The 18,554-nt window shown below is 36.5% G+C and overlaps 1 protein-coding gene across 4 annotated transcripts in view; it reads right to left on the minus strand.

Annotated features, from left to right (window-relative positions):
• The window catches only part of LOC106083736 (coronin-1C-A), a 78,653-nt gene extending 60,443 nt beyond the window's left edge, over positions 1-18,210 (minus strand). The window contains exon 1 of one of the 4 annotated variants that reach the window (XM_013246960.2): positions 18,115-18,210. The gene's annotated coding sequence lies outside the window, so the exon portion shown is untranslated. Of the gene's footprint in view, positions 1-17,836 lie in introns of all 4 variants that reach the window. The other 3 variants (XM_013246961.2, XM_013246959.2, XM_013246957.2) reach the window with 3 other exon arrangements.
• Positions 18,211-18,554: the final 344 nt, after the last annotated feature.

An 18,554-nucleotide genomic window follows, 5' to 3' on the forward strand; every position in this document is an offset into this window, starting at 1 on the left:
CTGAACCGATATGACCCATTCGCTGTCCCCTGCTCATTCGAGCGCTATTGTGATTTTCGTGGAGGGTCGGGGGGACCGGCATGGCTAGATCGACTTTGTAGGGTTTTAGATCAATATTTCGAGGTCTAAGAAACAGACTGAAAAGACGGCTAGGTCGACTTATTGAGGTCTCAGATCAATGTTTCGAGATGTTGGAAAATATTAGGCGGGTCAGCCAGTCTTTTAAAACCATTTTTTTATTTGACTTGAAAGCCTTATTCATCTGTTTCATTGAAAGGAGTAAGTTTATTATATATACACATATATTAGCCCAAGGCACGTGCGGATTAAATTACCCTCAAAAGTACTACTCAAAAATAAAAGTGGACTGTTTGGGACTGTATGGGACTCAAAAGAAAGGTATTCAGGAGTAGAGTACGAATATTGTCAGGAATGAGGAATATGCTTTATAATTTTTTGATATCGGAAGGGGGCGGACCCTCCCCCTTTACCCCGAAAACACCATCCAAAATCAAAAGTGGACCAATAAGGACAATATGGGTACCAAATGAAAGGTATTGAAGAGTATAATACGAATATTGGCCTCAAATGAAAGGTATTGGGGAGTAGATTACGAATCTGGCATACAAAATCAGGTCGAAGTATATGGGGGTCACCCCACTCCCCCAAAAACGCCTCAAAGGGGCATATTAGCCAATCACAACAAAAAACGACTCGGCTTGTTTGTTTGTTTCGTATAGACTCAGAACAGCAGAACCGATTTTCTCGAAATTTTCACCCATTGTGTAGGTTGGTCTGGAAGGAAAGATAGGCTATAAAATTTTTCGATATCGGAAGAAAAACCCCTTACCCCAAAAACACCACTCAAAATCAAAAGTGGACCGATCGGAACAACATGTGTATCAGATGAGAGGCATGAAAGGTCTTAGTACCCAGCGGGCCACCACAAACCCAAAACTTTCCCAAACAGACATATTGGACGTTCATTTCAATATGGGACTCAAATGAAAGGCATTCGCGAGTAAATTACAAATATGGCAAAAAATTAAGTCCATGTAATGGGAGGATATGGGACTCAAATGAAAGCAATTTGGGAGTAGATTAAGAAAATTACATTAACATTTTTTTAATGCTAGTTAGGTGGCCCTTATCCTCCTTAAAACACTCCAAATAGGTTATTTGACCCATCATGACAATATGGGACTCAAATGAAAGTTACTCGACAGTAGAAAAGAAATTCGGTTTTGAGGCCAAGTGTTTTTGGGTAAGCCCCAAAGCACATATTTCCCTAACATATCAATATGGGGCTCAAATGAAAGGTTTTGGGAGTAAAGAACGAATTTGGTAGCTATTTTTAAGGCAAAGTGCCAGACGCAGGCCCAAAACGCCCTCCAACCATGGCAATTTTGGACTTAAATGAAAGGTATTTGGGAGCAGAGCACGAATTTGACATCCGTATTTGGATATGGAAGGAAGTAAAAAATTTCACATATTTTGATAAGTATTTACTAAAGATGGCTTCAGTGCAAAATAATCCATTTATAACTTTTAAGTCAAGTTTTTATATGCGCTAATTACAAGTCAAAGGGCGTATGTCTGCCGGATTTAGAGATTAAAATTCAAAAAAGAATTTTGACAGAGCTTAAAAATATAAAAAAATGGAAGAGCGTGCTAAGTTTGGCCGGGCCGAATCTTATATACCCTCCACCATGGATTGCATTTGTCGAGTTCTATGCGTGCTATCTCTTTTTAGACAAACAAAGAATATTGAATAAGAACTGTTAAGCTATTGGAGCTATATCAAGTTATAGTCCGATTCGGACCGTAAATGAATGCTGAACATTGTAGAAGTCATTGTGTAATATTTCAGCTCATTCGGATAAGAATTGCGCCTTGTAGGGGTTCAAGAAGCAAAATCGGGAGATAAGTTTATATGGGAGCTGTATCAAGATATTGATCGATTCAGACCATATTAGATACGTATGTTGAAGGTCATGAGAGAAGCTGTTGTACATAATTTCTGCCAAATCGGATGAGAATTACGCCCTCTAGAGGCTCAAGAAGTCAAGATCCCAGATCGGTTTATATGGCAGCTATATCAGGTTATGTACCGATTTAAATCATACTTAGCACAGTTATTGAAAGTCATAACAAAACATCTCATGCAAAATTTCAGCCAAATCGGATGAGAATTGCGCGCTCTAGAGGCTCAAGACCCACGATCGGTTTATATGGCAGCTATATCAAAACATGGACGGATTTGAACCATACTTAGCGCAGTTGTTGGAATTGATACCAGAACTCCACGTGCAAAATTTCAGTCAAATCGGACGAAAATTGCGCGCTCTAAAGGCTCAAGAAGTCAAGACCCAAGACCGGTTTATATGGCAGCTATATCAAAACATGACCGGATTTGAACCATACTTAGCGCAGTTGTTGGAATTGGTACTAGAACTCCACGTGCAAAATTTCAGTCAAATCGGACGAAAATTGCGCGCTCTAAAGGCTCAAGAAGTCAAGATTCAAGATCGGTTTAAATGGCAGCTATATCAAAACATGGACAAATTTGGCCCATTTACAATTCCAACCGACCTCACTAATAAAAAGTATTTGTGGAAAATTTCAAGCTGCTAGCTTTACTCCTTCGAAAGTTAGCGTGCTTTTGACAGACGGGCGGGCGGACATGGCTAGATCGACTTAAAATTACATGACGATCAAGAATATATATACTTTATGGGGTCTCAGACGCATAATTCGAGGTGTTACAAACAGAATGACGAAATTAGTATACCCCCATCCTATGGTGGAGGGCATAAAAACAAAATATATAAAAAAAGTATGTCCCTATAATTTTATCCATCACTGTATATACTGAATTGATTTTTGCATATAGATGATTTCTGCGAAAACGATGCTTGGTTGAGGGTATGCTAGATTTGGCTCAGGCAAACTTATTTTTTTAATTAAAAAAAAGCTGAGAAATAGTAGAAAATCTCACAAAGGCACATTTCCAAAAGCTCCATTATGACTCATACATTACAAAAATTTATCAGAAAAGCAAAACGTTGAGAAAAATTTGAGTTTTTTATGGGTACTACCCATAAAGATTAGACTATTAATATTGGAACTTTACATTTTTTGCAGTTCCAAGTTCTTAAAGTCCATCTGAGGTTAAAACGGGGTTTTATTGGTATATGTGGTATATGTGATTGGTATATGTGAAGAATTTAATTGAAGCGCCGTAAATTGAGGCTTTGTTAGCCAGGTGGTATGGTGAGATTCTGACTACGGTCACTTTAGCATTCCACACATGTCTCACATCTTCCCAGTTCATGTCATTCTACTCTATGTGGAAATAATGCGTTGAAAACAATTTCCCCCTCAAAGGACATACAATATACCCTTATTGCGTTGAGCATGGTTTTAAGCGTCCCGTTGCAAAAATAAAACTTTTCATGGGCAAAATTTGCACTTGAAAGCGAGCGTCATTCTGAGCTGTAGTAGTCATTCTGTGTAGTAGTGTTTTAATTCGTCAAAATTAAAAATTAATTAACTTTTTCAAGTATTGTAGATTTTTTGATATTTGTTTGTAGAGTTGCATTATCATAGAGATAAACAAGATCCCAGATAGGTTTACATGGCAGCTATATCAGGTTATGCACCGATTACACTCATACATGGCACAATTGTTGAAAATCATTACAAAACACCTCAAGCAAAATTTCAGCCAAATCGGTTAAGAATTGCGTGCTCTAGTGGCTCAAGAAGTCAAGATTCAAGATGGGTTGAGCCACACTTGGCACAGATGTTAAAAGTCATGACGAAACACGTTGTGGAATTTCATATGGGATAGGAATTGCGCCCTCTAGAGGCACAAGAAGTCCAGACCCCAGATCGATTAAAATGACAGCTATATAAGATTATGGACCGATTTCAACCATACTTATAACAGTTGTTGCAAATCACAACAAAACACCTCATGCAAAATTTCATTCAAATCGGACGATAATTGCGCCCTCTAGAGGCTCAAGAAGTCAATACTCAAGATCGGTTTATATGGCAGCCATATCAAAACATGGACCGACATGGCTCATTTACAATCCCAACCGACCTACACTAATAAGAAGTATTTGTGCAAAATTTCAAGTCGCTAGCTTTTCTCCTTCGAAAGTTAGCGTGCTTTCGACTGACAGACGGACGGACGGAAGAAGATGGCTAGATCGACTTAAAACGACATAACGATCAAGAATATATATACTTTATGGGGTCTCAGACGCATATTTCGAGGCGTTACAAACAGAAGGACGAAATTAGTATACCTCCATCCTATGGTGGAGGGTATAAACATGAGTCTATGCCAATTTTTAAAATGATCGGATGGAATTGGAACCTGGACAGACAGACAGACAGACGAAAATAACTAGTTCGAATCAACAAGTCTTTAAGTCGTTGCAAACAAATTCACTTTGTTTTAATAAGCTGTAGAATAGTAGTGGTGTAAAGTAAAAAGAATAATTTTATATATGAACTGGAAAATGTAATTTATAACCAATGACCACTATATGTAACTTAGGTTATTGTCACATATTACCTAGATGGCAAGAAAAAAACCCAAAGGCAAATCGGACAAATACTTTCTTCATAAAACGGCTGGCGTTTGAAGTTGTAGTTCTGTTTACTTTAGTTTCATTATGTTTTAATATACAAAGAACCCCACGCATAGCTCCTCCAGACATGGTATAAAATCCATGTAAGGCTACATGCAGACCAGCACGTTTGAGACATACTCCATAGGAGAAGAAACTTTACAAAAAAGCATGAATCACAGCGGCACAACATACATAGAGATATGTACATACATACGTACATATATCAATTATACATACGTGCAATATTTAAACGACAATTTACTTAAGCTGTGGCATTATGTGTGTGAGCTGCGTGCTCCTATGCTGAAAGAAAAGTAGTTGGTCGTTGATCAACGTCATAAAATTTTGCCAAGATCGTCCATTTGTAAGTGGGGTTACATGACAACTAGTCATAGGGGATAGCTTGGCTAGCTGCTCGTTTGAGTTGTGCTGAACTTGTGTTTGGAAATCAATGCAAAAACAAATTCTGTTACCGTTTTCAATTCAATTAAGGCGGGCCGCGTATGAACCACTTTCACTTGACGCACATAAACCAACGCGCTTGCTTGGAAGTGCCATGATAACACAATCTATGTATGAATAAGGTGGCATTTGTATCATCGTCATCATCAGCATAGGTAAATAAAACTTATTAGAGACAATATTATGGAATTGAAATTTTAAAGAAAAATTGGTCTATTATAAATGTTGCATTTAATGGTGTTTTATATACAACGCAAAAGGGGGAAACTTATATATCTCGTCACAGCATTTATGACACCTTGTAATATTAATGTGCGATATATTATACAATATATTGTCAATAGTCTTGACATTCTATATAGATATTTTTTTAACTCGGTCCCGAATATCGTTTTCAAATATCGAAGCCAATCCATTTGTGCTGCAAATTGTCGCAATTAGCGGCCTATATGCCTATTTGGGGATGGGCGGCAACCATATACTCATCACTAAACAGTTATGTCAGATTCGTGCTCAATCTCAAAGACGTTTTACTATAGTACCTTATAGTCCCGATCGATTCACGTGCTTTGTTGGATAGTTTCTTTTTAGTATCCGAATCGAATTCGAATAGAAACCAAGTATTTGCGGCGAATCCGCAAATACTTGGTTTCTATTTTTCTAAAGCAAGCTAAAAGTAACAGCTGATAACTGACAGAAGAAAGAATGCAATTACAGAGTCACAAGCTGTGAAAAAATTTGTCAACGCCGACTATATGAAAAATCCGCAATTACTTTTTGGGCAACCCAATAGCTGGACCAGATCCGCTCCGCCGTCTTTCACATTCTACAACTTTTTAGTTGAGCTCTCTATGCCATGGCCTCCAAATAAGTTCTGGTTTATGGTGTTTTGGGAGTGAGACAGCCCCTCAGAATTTGTTTCCCGAATGTGGATATCTAATTCGTGCTTCATACTTTTCACTTGAGCCCCAATTTAGCATAGTCTGCAAATAAGTTCGGTTTGGAGGTTTTATTTTTACCATAATGGTAATCTACTCCCGGACACCTTCCATTTGAATCCCATATAGACATCAATTTCTAATATATGCTTGGGGGAGTTTTAGTGCTGGGGCGTATTCGCATTCTACTCTCCAATACCTTTTATTTGATACCCATACACATATTTCTGTGCCTTATTTCTGTGACTTATAACCTGTATTTTGATGTCTTCGACACATGGAGTCCGAATAAAATCTTGGCATCTGTTTACAGGGTGATCCTGGCTTTAAGAGGATTTTGCGCCTGGCATTACGCACTGCGTTGCCCATTTGGCGTTCGGTTCCCTTTTACATAATTCCAATGTTCAGTGGGATTGACAACAGGAGACTGAGCAGGTCACAACTTAACCACCCCTTACTAATATGTTCTCAGTAATTATCTTATTAGAGTACCAAGCATATTTCAGTCCGCATAATGTGTACTTGCTCGAAAGTTATAACATATCCTGGATGCCTGTTATTTCATTATTGAACCTACACCGTTGTAAAAACAACGCTCCATCAATACTTTTGCTCCAACATGTTTGACTGTGTTATTTTGGAAATTGTCATTTATATTTTGTGTTTGTTGTATTATGTACGGCAGTTCGGCCCTCCCTCGCTCGATTTGACTTTCTAAGCCCCTATAAACGCCAATCATTGCCATTGATCCAGAAATATACCATGTCAATTTATGTACATTTTTAGCACAAAACAGACCAAGATTCGGCCCGGACGAACTAAACCATATTTTCTTGTTTCCTTCAACAAGTTGGCAACACTTATCTAATGTAGTCAGCTGGTTACACACCGGTCCCAAAATATGCATCATTTAATGAGAGCGTGCTTTCGTTTGATATGGGAAAAATGTCTATCTGTCATACCCTCTGCCATTGAACGTGCTAGTGGTGTGTGGTTGAGACTTCTTGCGTATGGCCAATGTTCCCGTCGTCTTTCTTCTTACTTACTAGTATGTTTTCGGTTATTATCTTGTTAGAGTACCAAGCATATTCCAGTCCGCATAATGTAACATTGCTTGCTCGAAAGTTATAACATATCCAATATGTCTTTTATTTCATTATTGAACCTACAGCGGTCAAAAAAAGTATTCATCATTCAATGTTTTTTTTTTAATAAGTCTACAAAAGACAATTGGAATAAAAACATATTAAACTAATGATGCAGTAGTGCTTGTGTGATATATATGTACACAATTTCATTGTTTTTAAAGAAAAAAATAGTATTTATTGGAACAAAAAGGGCCATTTTACAGCTGAACACAAAAAATTAAACAAAAAAAGTATTCATCATTGCAAAAAAACAAAAAAATAAATAACATAATTTAAAAAAATTAATACTTTGTTATTCGACCACCGCGTCTTATAACTTCTTTTAAACGGTTTGACATCGATTGGACTAATTTAGCGGTTATATTTTGGTCTATATTAGTCCATTCCTCCATTATCACCTGTTGCATTTGACTCTTGCTCGAAAAATTGCGCGTTCTCAATTTGCGTTCGAGATGTTCCCAAAGATGTTCAATTGGGTTCAAGTCGGGACTTTGAGGAGGAGTTTTAATGACTTTGGGGCAGTTATACAGCATCCACATCTTGGTATTTAAAGCAGAATGTTTGGGGTCATTATCTTGATAATATTGAAAGTTATTACCAAGCCCAAGTTTTACAGCACTATCTTTTAAATTCCTCTTTAAAATGTCAATGTAATACTTATGATCCATTACTCCATTAATAATTTCAAGATTTCCCGCTCCTGAAGCCGCCATACACCCCCAAACCATTAAACCACCTCCACCATGTTTTACAGTAGCAACTGTGTTTCATTCTTCAAGCTCTGTATTTGGTTTTCTGTACACTATGACCTTTCCATCGCACCCAAAAAGATTAAACTTGCTCTCGTCTGCAAAAATGACTGTTTTCCAAAATGATTCGGGCTGTTTTACATACATTTTTGCGAAGTTTAGCCTTTTCACTCGGTTTATTTTATTTATAAAGGGCTTCTTACGTGCAGTTCTTCCTCTGTAACTATGCCTTTTGAGTGTATTTCGAATTGTTTGTGTAGTAACTTCCTTCCCTAAATATTCCATAGTGTTTTTACGAAGAATGGTCGCATTTGTCTTCGGAGTTTTCTGAACTTGCCGCACTAGCCAACGCACATCTCCAACTGAAAGTGCTTTTGGTCGACCAGATCTTGGTTTATTGTCAACAGTTTTCGTTTCTGTCCACTTTCTGATGATGGATTGTATAGTAGATCGTGGTCTATTTAATATTTCACTGATAGTTTTTTGAGTTAAACCATTCCTGTGGTGTTTTATTATCAAAACTTTTACCTCATCAGAAACCTCGTTTTGCTTACGACCCATTTTGACAAAAACTATATTTTCAATGAAATTAAATATTTGCTGTCAAGGGCAAAGCCTCCTTTACTAAATAAAACAGAAAAGGGGGATTCCCAAATAATATTTGAATTTGACTTTGATGATAGCACATCAATGATGAATACTTTTTTTGTTCTGTTTTTGGTGTTATTATATAAAATTGCATTTTTTGCGCTAATTAAATTTATTTTTTGAATTTATTTTAAAACATATTACGAAAAATAAACTATTGCATAAAACTGCATTATTTGTTTACTTTAAATTTTCTTCAATTACCCAAAATAAGTGAATTTATTATCAATTTTGCTAATGATGAATACTTTTTTTGACCGCTGTATACCGTTGTAAAAACAACGCTTCATCAATTCTGTTTTTTTTTTTTTTTTGCTGTACCATGTTTGACTGTCATAATTTGCAAATTGTGATTTATATTCTGTATTTGTTATATAATGTTCCGCAGTTTGGCCCTCCCTCTCTCGACTTGACTTTTTAAGTCCCTATAAGCGCCAATCATTGCCATTGATCCAGAAATATACCATGTAAATTTATGTACATTTTTAACACAAAATAGCCCAAGATTCGGCCCGGACAAATTAAACCATATTTACTTGTTTCCTTCAACAAGTTGGCAACACTTATCTGTTGTAGTCAGCTGATTACACACCGGTCCCAAAATATGCATCATTTAGTGAGAGTGTGCTTTCGTTTGATATGGGAAAAATGTCTATCTGTCATACCCCCTGCCATTGAAAGTGCTAGTTGTGTGTGGCTGAGACTTCTTGCGTATGGCCAATGTTCCCGTCGTCTTTCTTCTGTACAACATACATAAATAGCAGCTGAGGAGGATTCGAGTTGTTGTCACCAACAACTTTGTTGCTCTTGTTGCGATCATTTAAATCATCAAACCAAGTCTCATCTGAGTCATGGAGATTTGTCGTTTTTCTTGATTTGATGGATTTTTCTCTTCGCTGCGAGGTAGGTAGATCCTTTTGGTGAAAAATTTATTGCTTCAAATTGCATGCAACTGGTTGCGTTTGTTTCTATTTCGTCTGGGCGTCAGACAGTCTAATTGCCAACCAGAAAGAGCCACCAACCAGTCTGCATGTTTGTCAGTCAGTTGTGGCACACCATACAATAAAGCGAATGACCTAATACATACATATACACGTACATACATATGCAGTATATGAATTTCGCATAGTTATAATGTTTGGCGTTTATTTTTTAATTAGAGTTTCACTAAATTTATGGGGGCATTTATTCATTTTGCTTTTGTACCACACTGATGGCAGTTTTCGATATTATCTGGTTGATTTTTAGAAAGGAGACCCCCTATCTCCTTGCAAATTGTTATCCTAACCAGTTCGTCGGATGAATAGCTGCGACTAGAGACAGGCTGACAGATAAACGAAATCTCTAATAGGGGTGGGGGCAGATGCTGTCTTGCACCAAAATTTTATTTTTAGATGCGTTAAAATGAATTGTTATACTTTCATCTGATTTTGCTAGCTAGGCCCCAAACTAGGGTGGCGGTATGCACACAGTTCGCACTCGCGACAGCTTTTCCTCTCTTTTTCATTCTCATTTGTTTCCAAATCGTGTCATTAGCTTTTTATGTAAAACAATGAGGAAAGAACGGCATCTTAACTGGAAAACTCTTTTGCAAAATTTTACCAAAACTTTTGATTTTGTTGAAGCTCGTGGCTTGCTTCATAGAAGGAGCCATTTGTTGGTGTCAAAGTGGCATCCATCTACAGCGCTATCACTTTTACACCTGAGAAGATATTGGAAACTGTGGGACATTGATAGAATCTTCAAGCAGCATGACCTAGAACCAAAACAAAGGGCCAACAACGTGGTGGTCCGCTGAACTGGTTGGTATTAAAAGGGGTGGCAGGCGGAATTTCAATAAGGCAAAAGCCTCAAGGGAAACTCATGACTTCGACGTCTACTAGCATATGGCTGAGTTAGCAAAATACATGAGCAAGCTGAAAAAGATCAGAGCAAATCGTGGATGTTGTTCTGCAAAATTCACACCAATGTGCAGACAATGTCTAGTGGGGAAAGACTAGAACTACTCGGGAATAACATTCCGCGGGAAACTTTCCAACGAACAAAGTAGCGCTGGAAGTGATTGTCGTTGATAAGGATTATTCCTGGCCCAGAAGTCCTTGGCCAGTAATTATCTTGGATATATCCCGGTACGTAATCTCGGGAATCTACTGACATGGGTTCTTCGAGGCTTGTTGAGAAAGTTACGCCTGAGCAGAGAACTCTTTGGGGCAGGTTTCGACAGCTTTTAATCGCCAGAAAGTAGTTAATTACGCAGCGAAATCGTGTGACATGATTGTGTGCAATACGCATTGAACAAACCTGCAGACCTATTAAAACGTAGCCTTAGGGACACAAGCTTCTTAAAGACTACACACTTCCCATCTACACGAGGATGTCAAGATCACACCTTCTTCCGAGCTCCCATCACAAAGATCCCCGAATGTACAATTCAATAAGTTGGAAGCTACTGAGAGACATGACAGGAGGAATGTTTAGATGTTCAAAATTGCAATTTTAAAACACCTCACCGATCCACTTACAACCTTCTCATACAGAACGAGATTGCAAGACATTCTCCAGGATGTCGTAGCCCGGGTCTAGGCTTAAATCTGTGGTCTAGGCCTTAATGCCTGTAAGATGGAAGTGGTTCTTATCAGTAGGGGACACAAGGTATCCACGGTGACAATTGCCTGCTTGGAAGAAGAGAATGTTCCGTTTACTAAAACTGTTTTTCCGTAAAGGAAATTGAAATCTATCATTTTACAGGCTGCCTTGGGATTGATGCTTTATCGTGTTGTGATCTGGTGGGCAGTGCTTCAAAAATCCACCTACTACTCAATACTCAACCGGAACCTGAGTGAGGGCATCACAGCCGCAAATGCAATGCAAATTTGCCCATGAACATTCCTCTAAGCAACAGGTGCAGACTTCTCGCATCTCAATTAGTGCTGTCCGATTCAAGTTAACATCTCCGTCTATGACACTGTACGCCTGGGTACGAATCCGGGCAAAAACATCATAAAAAAATGTGCTACAGTTATCCCTTTCTAATGCTGGCTACATAGGAGGTACTATACCATGTAAAAACTTCTTCCCAACCTAGTCTTTGCCGATTTTTAATCAAAAATGTTGCTGTACCACTATATGTACATAATGAAAAAACTGATTTCACCTGCAATATCCTTAAAATAGAAAGTACGGAATTGCACAGATTCTTTTTTGTCCATAAGCAGGTTAAGTTCGAAGAAGGGCTATATCGGACTATATCTTGATATAGCCTGATAGACCGACCCGCCGATCTAGGGTCTTAGGCCCATAAAAAACACATTAACTATATGTACATAATGAAAAAACTGATTTCAGCTGCAATATCCTTAAAATAGAAAGTACGGAATTGCAAAGATTCTTTTTTGTCCATAAGCAGGTTAAGTTCGAAGATGAGCTATATCGGACTATATCTTGATATAGCCGCCATATAGACCGAGCCGCCGTTCTAGGGTCTTAGGTCCATAAAAAACACATTAATTATACGATTTTGCTGAAATTTGGGACAGTGCGTTGTGTTAGGCCCTTCGATATATTTCTTCAATTTGGCCCAGATCGGTCCAGATTTGGATATAGCTGCCATATAGACCGATCTGTCGATTTAAGGTCTTGGGCCCATAAAAGGCGCATTATTGTCCGATTTTGCCAAAATTTGGGACAGTGGCTTGTGTTAGGCCAGTCGACGTACTTCTTCAATTTGGCCCAGATCTTTTCAGATTTGGATATAGTTGCCATATATACCGATCTCTTGACTTAAGGTTTTAGGCTTATAAAAGTCGCATTTATTCTCCGATTTCGCTGAAATTTGACACAATGACTTATGTTAGGCTTTTCGAAATCCGTGTCGTTTATGGTTCATATCGGTCTATATTTGGATATGGCTCCCACAAAGACCAATATTTTGTGCTACAAAATTGAACAATGACTTTTACTTATTAGACCTCTCAATATCCGTGTCGAATTTGGTCCAAATCGGACCCTATTTCCATAAATCTGCTATGGGGCCATAATTTACGCATTTTTCACCGGATTATGACAAAAGGTGGTTGTTGTTGCTGTTGTAGCAGTGTGTTGTACACTGAGGCGGCATCCCTTGCCGATGGAGAACTCCATCGGGTCAATCCGGTACGTACAACCGGCTGCCATGGGATTGATAAAAGGTGGTCTACATATATACCGAAGGTGGTGGGTATCCAAAGTTCGGCCCGGCCGAACTTAACCCCCTTTTTACTTGTTTCCTTTTTTTAATTTTTGAACACTTTTAAGATGCTTTTTTTTCTTTTAGTTCAATATTATTCTTAAACCCCGTTTACACTGCTCATTAAATCCGAATTCAAGGCTCTCGTCAGCTGATTTTATAAAGTGAAAACAGATGATCGAGCCATTAAATACGGATTTGAGGAGCAGTGTAAACGGGGTTTTAATACTGTTGTCCCTATTGTTTTTTTTTTTCAGCACTGTATACCTCTATAGTGAAGATATATCTTCCCTGATAGCTATTCAACACATGACTGTCGCAGAACTCTCAAACAGAAGGTTTAACAAGTAAAAAATTCAGCTATTCTGGGTGACTGACCACAGAAAGTGTAGAACAGACGAGTTTCCAAGGGTAGGAAATAAAACATACGTACAAGGAAAAGTGGAATCTGAGGGCATGCCTCTATCGAAAAGGATGTTAATTTTCGAAATAAAGCATAAAAAACAAAGAATAGCAAATGGTCTCGAATTGGGGCCTGTGAACGTTCCAACCTGACAAGAAGAAGTCTCACTGTAAGGATGTTACTATTTTCATTTTTCTCAGTTGAAAACATGATTTTCGCGTTTTTTTAACTACAAAAACCTTAGCAATTTTGTTTCAAAATCTATTAATCACGAAAATATTTCACAAAAACGAACATAACAGCAGCCTTTAGATTCATATGTATTACTTCAAGAATTTGTCTGAATTAGCGGATGTGAACATTCGCAAGTTATTAGGGTTTTTAAAACGATATGTCTGTTTTAACTCTGGGAACTAAAATGCATATTCCTTCCTGTTCCTGTGTTGTCATAAGTCAGATTGCAAACTGCACAACTAACCTAACCTAGGACTCGAAAGAAATTGATTTTTTTAAATAAAAAAATTTTATAAATCCAAAAAATCATGCACCACAACTCTCTCTACTTTGCATTTTTTCAACTTTCCGCAATTGTTATTCGATTTGTCATAAAATCAAAAATAAACTCTCTCATTTTTTCATTGTGCACTTCCTACTTTATTCGTGGTGCTCTATCAAATGACAACTTGTTGCATGCATTCACTTCCAAGTCGTAACCAAAGACGCTGGGTAATCATTGTCTTATATCAAACAACCAAATTAATGAGACAACAAAAAATAAAAAAAACAATCCTCACCAACACACCCAAATAAATATCAAACTTAAAATGCATTTTATTTTTAACATTAGATTTGTTTGTTTCTTTCAAATTGTTGCTCTTTCGCAGCAACAAGCGAGTGAGAACGAACCAAAGCAAAACCAAAACCAACAACAAAAAACCATGATGTTTTGTAGCAAAACCTCTTGTGCGGCGACAAGAGAAAGAGAAGAAAAAGAGAGTATCAGCTGCCAAACATCAGGTATGATAAATTGGTAAATAATTTTGGTACCTTTTATGATTTGGGGGGTTTCTTCCAAAGTAGGTTGGGCCCAAAGCAGATTTGATTTTTTGAAGAAAACAAATTGTCACTATAATAAAACTTTCGTCAAAGTTATGTTGTAGCTTACAATTGCACATGAATTGAAATTGTGTTGAAAATTTGTGCCAATTGGCTTTTGTTACATATTTGTTTATACAAATCTATACGAAGAGAGGATTGTAGAACTCAATTCTTATTTTATAATGTGTTATTAGAAATTGTGGTTTGTGAGGTAATACCTATATAAGTAGGTATATAAAAAGATTCCGAAGTAATAAATTCTTTAAAACAATACTTATAAAAACCACAAGGTCAAAATAAGTATACATTTATACAGTTTCAACGTTATTTATCATTAGCAGAGAGAAAAAAATGTAACATTTTAAGATTATGTAAAATATTTCCAAATATTGCATTTTCTGCAGAAAAGGGTTCACTTTTTGATATGGGTGAAATTTCCACTGTGCGAAAAATTGGATCTTTGTGTAAATTTTATATAAGAGTCTCTAATCCTGTCGGACAGAAAATTTTAAACAAAAATCTAATTTGATTTGGACCGTTTGATCCATTTTAATACGACAGCAACAAAAAGCTTTACTTTTGATAAGATTAAGATTATATTAGATTTTGATTAGATTAGTTATTTTAAATTTTTATACAGTTTGTATATAAAGAATTTGTGTTTTTGCAAAAATAACCAGATTTTTAGATGGGTATTGTTTCCTTTTTTTTACCCTCTCCTGTTATGAGCTCATTTCTATACAAGAATACTCTTTTTAATAAAACTTATACATAAAAGCGAAAATATGTTTGTGTTTCGCTTAGATTCAAAAACCGCAGTTATCTTGAAGGAATAATACGCTATATAATTTCTCGATATTTTGAGAATACAATTCCGAAATTTGGAAACATACAACCATAACATAAATACCAGGTAGTCTACCGTAAACAGCTGAGTAAATTTTTTTCTCACGAATTTCACTATCCGTTAACTCGTTTGGTTGTGTGTGTGTCTTATTGTTAAGAGCCATAGCACACAAAAACAAAGAAACATTGCTCCAACTAGTAACATACTAAAAATTAGAGTTGCACTTATCGCTTATCTTGACAGAAAGTGCACTCAATATTTTGTAGTTGGGCAACTGCCATTATCTGTATATGAATATACCTTGCATACAACCAAGTCTAATGCGGGCTGCCCAACCTCCTAAACGAATCCTCTGATCTACGGATCCCAAAGTCGACGTTCAGCCAATTGATTTTTGTGTAAATAAAGCCGAAAATTCAAAGTCGACTTTCACTGATTAAAAATTATAATAATCGAAAAGAAAGCCGAAGACATATGTTTTGCTTTGCTTATGTTGCTGCTGAATAGTGATTCGTTGCAATAAATCGAGTCCACTGCAAAACAATTATTTTGTATTTTTCTGAGATGCATTTGGGCCCTTTATACTTGCCATAAATATATTTTTGAAAGTGAGCAGTTATTTAAATGAGAGGCAAATTTTGGTAATATCATTACATTGTTGAATCGATTCGATGAACTTCGGCACCGGTATACAGATGGGTTAAAGCAATTCGTGCCAAGTTTGGGCATATCCAAACAAAATTTTAGGGATTACGTCCTTATAAGATCGATCTCCAGATTAAACATATTAAGTCTACAAAGTGCGAGCATATAAAATATGGTCCATCCATATCGGTCCTACCTTTAGTATAACGCACCTCAAATTTTCGGTATTTTGAAACCACATTGTTGTTCTAATTTGTCTAAAATTAAGCAAGTGACATTTTCGAGCAAAAGAATATTCTAACACTTGGACGAATCGACCAATATTTTATAGAAGCTCTCATATAAGGGTACATTCCACAAATAGAGATTTTTGCACCTAATTTAGCGAAGTCTAGATAGAATGTAGAATAGATACACTCCGATTTTGGGGTCTGTTCTTATAATCAATGGTAAAGAAAACAAAAAAAAAAGTTCGAGATTTTTAAAAAATGGTATTTGATAATGCCGGATATAAAACATCGGATGGAATAAAGATATATTCATGTTTCTATTTGGGATTTATAGAGGAAGCGATAGAGAGTAAAAGTTGGTTACTCATATGTACAATAAAATTTGATGTTCTACTTGGGTTTTAACATAAAGAAGAATTATTTTGAGTGCCTAGTGTTAACTCTAGTTGAAAGACGGCAAGGATATATAGATCATTTCAAACTTTAATTCAAATAAATACCTTTTGGATATTTACCCATCGCCCATCTCTAGGGATTAGGGAGAACCTACTGTATTATTATCATTATCTCACTTAAGTTGAGACAAACTACATCAAATATGGTTTAAAAAACCAAAAATTTAATCAACTTTTTTTTGTGTTTTATAAGTTTTTTAATTTTTTAGAAAATTTAGAAAAACTTTGTTTTTTGCAAAATTGTCATTACTCGCAATTTGATCTTCGGATACAATTACGGCTGTTTTTAAATTTAGTTTGGGAGAATTTAACATTCCCTTATCTTACAAAGGTTTGCAAAGTATTCACAAAACTAAATAAAGCCTTAAAAAAGGTTTTTGTGACAATTTTATAAAGGAAATTGTCAAAAAAAACCTAATTCAAACCACATTTTTAGGATTTTTTGGAGGGCTTTGTTGTTTAATTTGCTCCAAATAGAATTTTTTCAACAAACATAAGATAGTCTGAAAATATCAGCTTTTGCTTATAAGCACTACACACATGATCTATATATATGTATGGGTCGACACTGTATGTTATTATCTTTTGTTGCATAGACAACACCCTTTTTTGCCAACTTTAAATATATTTGGGGCTAAATGTACAATTTTAAACAATTTTTGGTTTCATTGACTCAAATCTCATCGCTGCACAGCACACAAAAGAAAAAACGCGCCCATATCATACGAGTGAGAGCGAGGTGAGAGTAAGCCAACACTGAGCAGTAGCAGTAGTAGCAACAACGAAACACAAATTACGCGAGGAAGTAATAGCAAAAAATTTTTATTCCCTTTTTTGGGGTGTTGGACTCATATAACCGACACAACACTCACACTGGCGCATTCTCTGCCGCACTTTCGCACACACATTTGCATAAATGACCGGCAACAACAAGAGACATAAAAGAGATAAAACGCTGTAATTTAAAATATAGCCACACTACTTACTCTCATACCACCGTAAAGGGGAAATAGAACAACATATTTGCAAAAAGACCAAAGAAAAACAAAAAGAAAACAACCAAGAAAAACACTTTATTTGCTTTTACTTTGTGCGGTCACTTTTTCTTCTTGTACGTGCCGAGATTTTGTAACTTTATAGTGGAACTTTTTTGTTACTTATTAAAAATGCTTTAAAATTTTTATGAAATTATTCATCGGAGGGAAACCATAGAAACACACTTAACATTAATTAACAAAGCGAGCATTAACATGGAGTCGCAGCATTGTGTCATTTTCTTTATTGCCTGCTTGGGGCCAAACCCAGTGGCACGAAATTTATAATCTGTTGCACCACTCACTTGGGATCGTTTCAATTCTTTTCCAAAACGGGGGGGATTTATTACGAATACTCTATTTTCAGCCTGTTTTTCGGATGGCAGATGATGATGGAGAGCGAATGCGTATTTGGTTAAACTTTTTTTGTTTTGAATTGCAAGTATTTCGTTTTGTTATATCTTTGTTAAAATTGATGAGGTGACAATTTTTACCGTTATCAACTTAGTCGGACGGTAAGCTCTATATTTTACCAATAATTCGCTTAGTTTCTGTTATTTTATCTTTTATGAATTTCACTCACACATTCACGACACCACGACAACGATTCGAACGAATAATTTTTTCCCGTTTCACACTTTCGGACGATGTAGTGCCAGCCAATGTTAAATGAAAATGATAACGATGGGGGCCTGCTTCAACAAAAAACACACCGAACAGAGAGCATCGGAGATGGACAATTCAGTTGAGTGTGTGAAGGTACAAAAGCATGCACTTTACGACCCCCATCCTCGAGCACACGATGCCCAAACAATAAAAAATATAACCAATATACTTTAGTGGATTGCTTATCACCTATGAAAAGTTCTAATTTCCATTAAATGTATTACAAAAATGTTTATTTTGGAGCCTTTACTTCGAAGGAATTTTTGTTGATCTTTGGTTTTGGTACTAGTTCGGGTAAATGGGATGTGCCATCACTGCTTAGTGATTATATTATTGTTGGGTTTATCGTGTGATCTC

The sequence above is a fragment of the Stomoxys calcitrans genome, chromosome 5, assembly GCF_963082655.1.
Source record: "Stomoxys calcitrans chromosome 5, idStoCalc2.1, whole genome shotgun sequence".
Classification (NCBI taxonomy): Eukaryota; Metazoa; Arthropoda; class Insecta; order Diptera; family Muscidae; genus Stomoxys; species Stomoxys calcitrans.